The following is a 7068-nucleotide window of genomic DNA, read 5'->3' as shown; positions in this document are numbered from 1 at the left end:
AAAACCTGCTTTTAACAGGCAGAAACCTAGGACAGACCCTTCGGCTCTAGGTGGTGGTCATCTTGACCAGTTGGGGTGAGAGAGAGAGAGAGAAGAGAAACAGACAGATGCAGCACAACTACACCAATACACTAATGAACATGAGAAGATGATGACGATGGGACAGCGAGCAGTGACAACAGCAACAACAGTAACTGTAGCAATAATAATACTTAATACATAACTTAATAATAATATACGACAATTAATATCATGGGTGACCCAGAGTGGTGGCATGGAGACTTTTAAGGGTGGCAGAAATATATGCTGTTTTGATCAAGAAAAGTATCAATTATTTGAAATATTTGCAAAAAACTCCAAATTGAAAATATTTTAACTCAAAAAACATTTATGTGGCACATTATAAAGCATTAAATAAAAAACATCTAAAGGTATACTGGGTTTATAAGATTTTTTCCCAAATACTGTCTTTTTTCATTAACTTGAGCCTAAAAAAAGTCTCAAATGTAGCCATAACAGTCATTCAGTAATTTCAGCTTTTAAATTAATCTAATGAATGTTTAAGTTGACAGCATTTGACGCCAAACTTGGGTGGCTAACATGTTTGTAGGGGTGGCACCTGCCACCCTATTCCACCCCTTTAGAGCCCCTCTGATAAGGACAGCATCCAGTTTGGCTGTGCTGCTTTGAGCTGGACTGATTTTCTCCCCCATGACTGCATTAACCTGCAATATTGGATATTTTGTGTAAACATATTTATTGTATCATATGTCCAAATCTTCTAATGGGAGACCAGGACCAGAGAGCAGCATGAAAATGTTACAACAACAATAATCACAAGAAAACATACAATCTTATTATGTGAGTCTGATGGTTTTGAGGTGTGTGCACTTTCCCCAGTTAATAATCCAGGCCAACCCGCTCGCTCTGTTTCATAAGGTGTGCAAAAGCAGGAACACTACTGTATGTAAATCAGGTAAATGGTAATTTATCCTTGACTTGTATAGCGCCCTCTCTAGTCTTCCGACCACCAGCCACACACCTGCTGTATATATTACATATCATAGAGGGTGTTCCTAATTCAACCAATCAAATCTTTACCTCATCTGACATCTAGACCTTGACTTAAATATTTAAATGACTCAAAGATAAACAACAACATTTCTAATAGCAATCTGCACTAGCTTGCCATGCTGGAGCGCATTCTTCGTTAATAATGACAGACGCACAGCCAGTTGGCAAACACAGAGAAAGAACCGGGGTGTGTCGAACATACAACATACAACATACTGTACTTTTACATGTTGTGCCCTCTGGTGAATGCAGATTTCAAGTGCTAATTAAAAGGCTAGTTGCCCAATTATTCTTGGAGGCCTGGGCAGCCATTTGGTGGATTTTGGTCATGTAGGTTAGTAAGAGGTGGGTGGTCAGCGTTGTTGTGAGCATGTGAAGAACCAATCAGCTCTGTTACAGCCAACAGCATGGAGGGAATGCAACTTTCTGCACACCCTTTATTTTCTCCACAAATTGGCTTTTTAAAATCATTCACCAAATACATCTCGGTTTCCATTGGGACCTATTTCTTTAAATGAATGTAGGACCTATAAATGTCAACATAATGCCATTTACCCCATCTTAGAAACAAAATTATGAATTTCTCACCTGTGAAACAATAAGTGAAAAGTTTGTATATGCAGGATGCATTTTTTGGGATTTTCACATGTGCATGCATTTTCATGATTTAAATGAACTCATCCATAACTCCAAATCATCAATCTTGTGTGATTTGTATATTTTTGTGTGATTTGTATATTTATAATATTTTATAATATATAATTTTGCTGGTCATGTTCGTCCTATTAGATTTACTAATAGATTTGTTGTTAACGTTGGTAAATGGGAAATTTCACATTTGTTCACCACCATAAATATCTCTCTAATTGAATTGAATTGAATTGAAGACCAAACCTTACACCCTGTACACAAAGGCTACCAGACTTACTTTTTGATACTCATCCCAAATAAAAAATGGGCATATGCACATAGGTACAAATGCTTGAAAGGCTGTAGTAGGGATGGCAAATTGAGTGACTTCATTTTCAGTGTGAAACACTGATTGGAGGACTGGTTCAAATACTGTGGTCCTGTGACTTGATGTCCACACTCTGGATCAACGGTATATGTACCTTTTAACATGTCTACTGTGAAAATGTGACCAATCCTGAAGGTTTGTGATGTTATTAACATGAAGCATTTGTATTGAAATACGGCTTGTGTGCTCTAATGATGAGGAGAAAGGACAGAACGCATAAGATTTCTAAGTGTATAGGTAGGAAGGAACTGTTTTTATAGATACACTAAGTAAGGTACAGCTAAGCATGTACATACTTGCCTTCTCTAAAATCACATTTCTTTGGATCAACTGCCTCTCATGATGTTAGCATTGACAGATTTACATATTTGACTATATCGTCTGTCAGCATACTAAATAATAACTTTGTAATGTAATGTTAGCAAGAACACAATGAAAAATGTGTAAATAATACTACAAAGAAAAGTTGTCACAGGATGTGTCTTACTGCACAGACCCACAACATGTGTGAAAATTCTAATTCTACCACAAAATGCTCAGAACCGCTTATCTCACCTTCTTCTGCCAATGAGGTTTCAGCTTACCTTGGAGTGTTTCCACTTATGGCCATAAAACCAGTTATAATGTCTCTAAATTGCTCTTTACTTTAAAATGAATGTTTATATGAAAGTTTGATCCAACCTTATCATTACATAATTCATTATTTTAAATAAATTGCAAATCCTACTTCTTTTGTCTCACATTTTGAAATACTACAAACCCTAGTCAGGGAATGCATGGGGATACAAACTATGGTAAAACAAACCAAAAAACTTGGTGTTTGATCCCTATAATGCCCGTGTTCTCTTACCAATTTAAATAAGTCTTTTAGCTCTATGTATTTTTAATAGTTCAAATATTTATTTAGATTCTAAACCAGTCCAGTCCTGTCTCTATAGATATATTCAGTAAGGTACAGCTAAGCAAGTACATACTGGCCTTCCCCAAAATCACATTTTTGGATTGACAGCCTCTCATGATGTTGGCCTTGACAGATTTACATATTTGAATGTACCGTCTGTCAGCACACTAAATGGTTGGAACTAATAACTTTGTAATGTAAACAGGTGCAATGGGTGACAGATCACACCCCTCAATTACCAGGATAGGCAAATTTATGCTTTATCAAAGCATTGTGATCTAATTACATAGTGCCTGGACTGATTAGCTTATAAATGAAGTCCACTAACGTCTACAAACAATCCACACCAGAGGCCAAAGTCAATGGCTTCATGACTGCACACACAACACTGTACCAGTCTAATGACAGCGTGCAGTGAACTTAGCCTGGCTCACGGTGTGGCGAGGAAAAGTATCAGTTATCCGAGGCTTATCGGAGTAATACCTTTCTGTAATGAACCTTGATTTCTAATTGGAAACAGACGGGACTTTCTCCCTCTATCAAAGTTATTGCAACCTGTTTGGAGATAAAGTGGCTCTCCTCAGCGCATATAGTTTATGTCTTTGTTAAATTTCTTGGAAACACCTGCTTTGACTTCTCCACTTTTCTCTGCACGGCAGGAAAGCCGTGATGTTCTGTGTGTGTGTTTGTGTGTGTGTATGTGTGTGTGTGTGTGTGAGAGGGAAAGCGGAGGCAAGCTTCTGGCCCAGGCAGAGTGGTGCTGGAGCAGAGAGTGAGAGTCTGAGACAGAGAGTGTGCTCCTGCCTCAGCTTATATAGGCGGGTTATTTTTAAACCCACACCCCCTTCCTTGTTCCTTATTACTGCACTTCCTCTCCTGCTTGCTCAGGAAGCCCACTTGGCCGAGTCTCCTGCCGGCACAGCGTGCCGAGTCGGAGGGAACAGAGAGAGCGATAGCGCTGAGAGGATCAGGCACTGGGGGCGAGAGACATACAGAAACAGAGAGGCAAGGAGAGAGGGAGAGAAAGAGGGTGAGGTGGGGGAAACTGGCAGTTATTTGGAGTCTGACATGCGAAGGCCTGGGCCTCTTCCAGATCTTGTTAAAGTGTCCTTCTGGAATACTAGAGAGAGAGACCAAGAGAGAGAGAGAGTGAGAGATATAGAGACAGCTCAGTTCTGAGAGGAGATGAGAGAGATCTAAAGCAGTAATACAGATGAAACAATTACTTGAATGAATTTGATTTATAGATTTTGGACAAATCTGCTGATCAGTGTATTAAATGTTAACAGTTTTTTTCACATCTTAAACATCACAGTATATCTAAGAAAAGGTTAACATGAGGCTGTAATATTCTATACCTTTTTCATTGTTAACAAATTCCATTAAAAGACCATGTCTTATTCCTCTGTGCCATAAAGCTTGTTGAGAGATTGTCTGAAAATAATTAAAAAACCATCATGCATAGGCAGCACCAAATACTTACTAGAACTGTACTGGTTGTGAAATTGTCGTACTTAGGTTTAGGCGTGAAAACTACTTGGTTAGGATTAGGAAGAGAACAGTTATGTACCTGACATAACTTAAGTATTACTTAAAATTGTTTACTCATGGTCTAATGGCGCCATGAGTAGCAATCCAATGGAATACATTCGTTTTGTTTGTTTGATCCATCCATCCACCTCACCACCTCTACATGTGGATTTACTCGCTCTTTATATATCACATAAGACTAGAAAGGCAGCATACATTACAATCTATTTACCATTTACCATTCAACAGATATGCATAATTATTTTTGATAATGTGAAATAGTTCCCATACATTTTATGGACATGGGCATTCAATTCAATTACATTTTATTTGTATTGTGGCAATTGATCTGTGTCTCAGGAAACTTTTCAAATAGTGTAGGTCTGGACCGTAAAAGAGAGAAGGCAAAGGTGCACAGCAACAAAAAATAGCAACAACTATACCAGTGGAAAAAAATGGCAGTTTATTATTCATTATTATCTAATGGAATTTGTTAGTTAATTGTACAGAACTATTATTTGGATGCAATACCTGTATAGTAAGCCGCCAATTATAACTTTTCATATAGAGCAGGTCTAGAGCGTTAAATTACCACCACTATAGTGTCAAACTACTACAACATCAGTTATATTAACAGTAACCCACTGATTGCTGAGTAACAATTTATGTTTTATTTGGCCATGCGGCAGTAGAAATCAGTTCATGTAAAAGTTGCTTCAGGTGCAGTTGTTGTAGTGTTGCTGACTTACTAGATAGCCAATCTAATATCTGAGTTACTTGTTTTTCTAAGGGCACCCCTGTTTTATATACATATACTTCTATGTTATCCACTGCCTAATTTAACTGACACAGTTGAGAGGTTAGTGCCTTACTCAAGTGCAGAATGATGGCAGTTGCCTTTAGTCATTACCACTCTCTAGTTTTGCAGCTGATACTCAACCTTTACGGCCATGAGTCTGACTTTTCAATCCAGGCCTACACTGTATGTCTAACTATTTCCCTTGTGGCAGGAGTGCAAGTAAAGTGCACACACAATGCATCATAGAGCACAGTCATGTCATTTATGTGCCGTATGTACACTATTGCCTTCCATTACATCATACTTATTGACTCACATGAGCAGAGGGCCTGAATAACACAATGTGTTGTGACATGCTTTATAGTAACCTATTAGTCTGATACTGATGTGTAATGACATTTCTGTCAAGAACCTTTGACATATTTTCACATATAACACCACAGAACATTAATGATGTTGACAATACACTCATTAGGGGGGTTTATAACACCTTATGTGAGTAGAATGTCAAGTGATGTGTGTGCATGAAATCCACAGTTGAAATGGGAATGGATGAGAAAACAGAAATCAGAGAAACTCTGGGAGGAAAAGGAGGGGGAGGATTCCATGCATAGCTGTGGGCCTAGTTGGACCGAGCTGCACTTCTGTTACAGTGAAGAGCTGGAGCTTATAAGGAATCTGGAAAATACAGTACAGTTTAGTTAGAAACATAAAGAGACATCCTAGTTTAAAAAAATATAATGTTGTAGATGCAGCACATATCACAGAGCTTTCTGTGTTGAAACTGAAAACACATCAGTCAGTCCTACTGGGTTAATGTGAAGTTATGTTGTGATTGTTTATGCCATCACTTAAAAGACTTGCCAATAATCACAATATAAAAGTAATTCTTTTTTTTTCTTCATCTGGATAAATATGTGCTTCATGTAGAGAGATTTATGAAAATTTGAATGTTACTAGTTTATGCAGACGCCACAGAGAGCAACCTTCTGGAACATTTTACTTTGAAAGGGCCTGTCAGGTAGTACTTCCTCCCAGGTTTTATGCTCACAACTATCTCCATTAAAGAAAAAGCCTAGCTGGAGGTTTTGAGTTATAGATGGTTCAGTTGAGGTGGAAGAAGAGGTTGGTATAAAAACAAGGAAATTACACAATTACCACCCTGATCAACCAGCCACCAACACAACAAAACACAGGAAATAGCCTCAAAATAAAATCCTAGATAAAATGGGTGGTCGCAGGGAACCAATCCCAGCTGACATTAAAATAAGATAAGATAAGATGTACCTTTATTGATCCATCTTAGGAGAAATTCAAATTTGACACAGCAGCAATAGGGGAATGTAGTGCAAAAAGAATACAGAGTACAGAGGTGGAGGTACAACAAGATATCACAAAATAAAATATTACAAAATATGATAGAAAAAATAAGACTATAAATTAAAGTATATACACATGCAATATGCAAGTAAGAATGGTGTGCAAATATTTGAGCAGCTTGACTGAAAACTGAACTGTACATGTAGAAATTAAATATAAATAATAAAATAGTTGTGCCAAAGTGTTTGGTTGTGTCTTATGTTAGAGTTCAAACCCAGTCTTAATCAGTGGGTCTGGAGGTATAAGTGCTGTGGCACTGTGGGAGTTCTGATGGCAGATGGTAGCAAAATAAGCCTCCAAACTGCTTTGAGGCTTCGGGGTAGGTCAGTCTGTGGCTGAAGGGGGGTTGTTCCATAGGTGGCTTTC

Source organism: Morone saxatilis, unplaced genomic scaffold (genome assembly GCF_004916995.1).
Source record: "Morone saxatilis isolate NCDOM2014 unplaced genomic scaffold, NCSU_SB_2.0 Contig12, whole genome shotgun sequence".
NCBI lineage: Eukaryota > Metazoa > Chordata > Actinopteri > Moronidae > Morone > Morone saxatilis.
The sequence above is the reverse complement of the archived record's forward strand: the minus strand, read 5'-3'. Positions refer to the sequence as shown.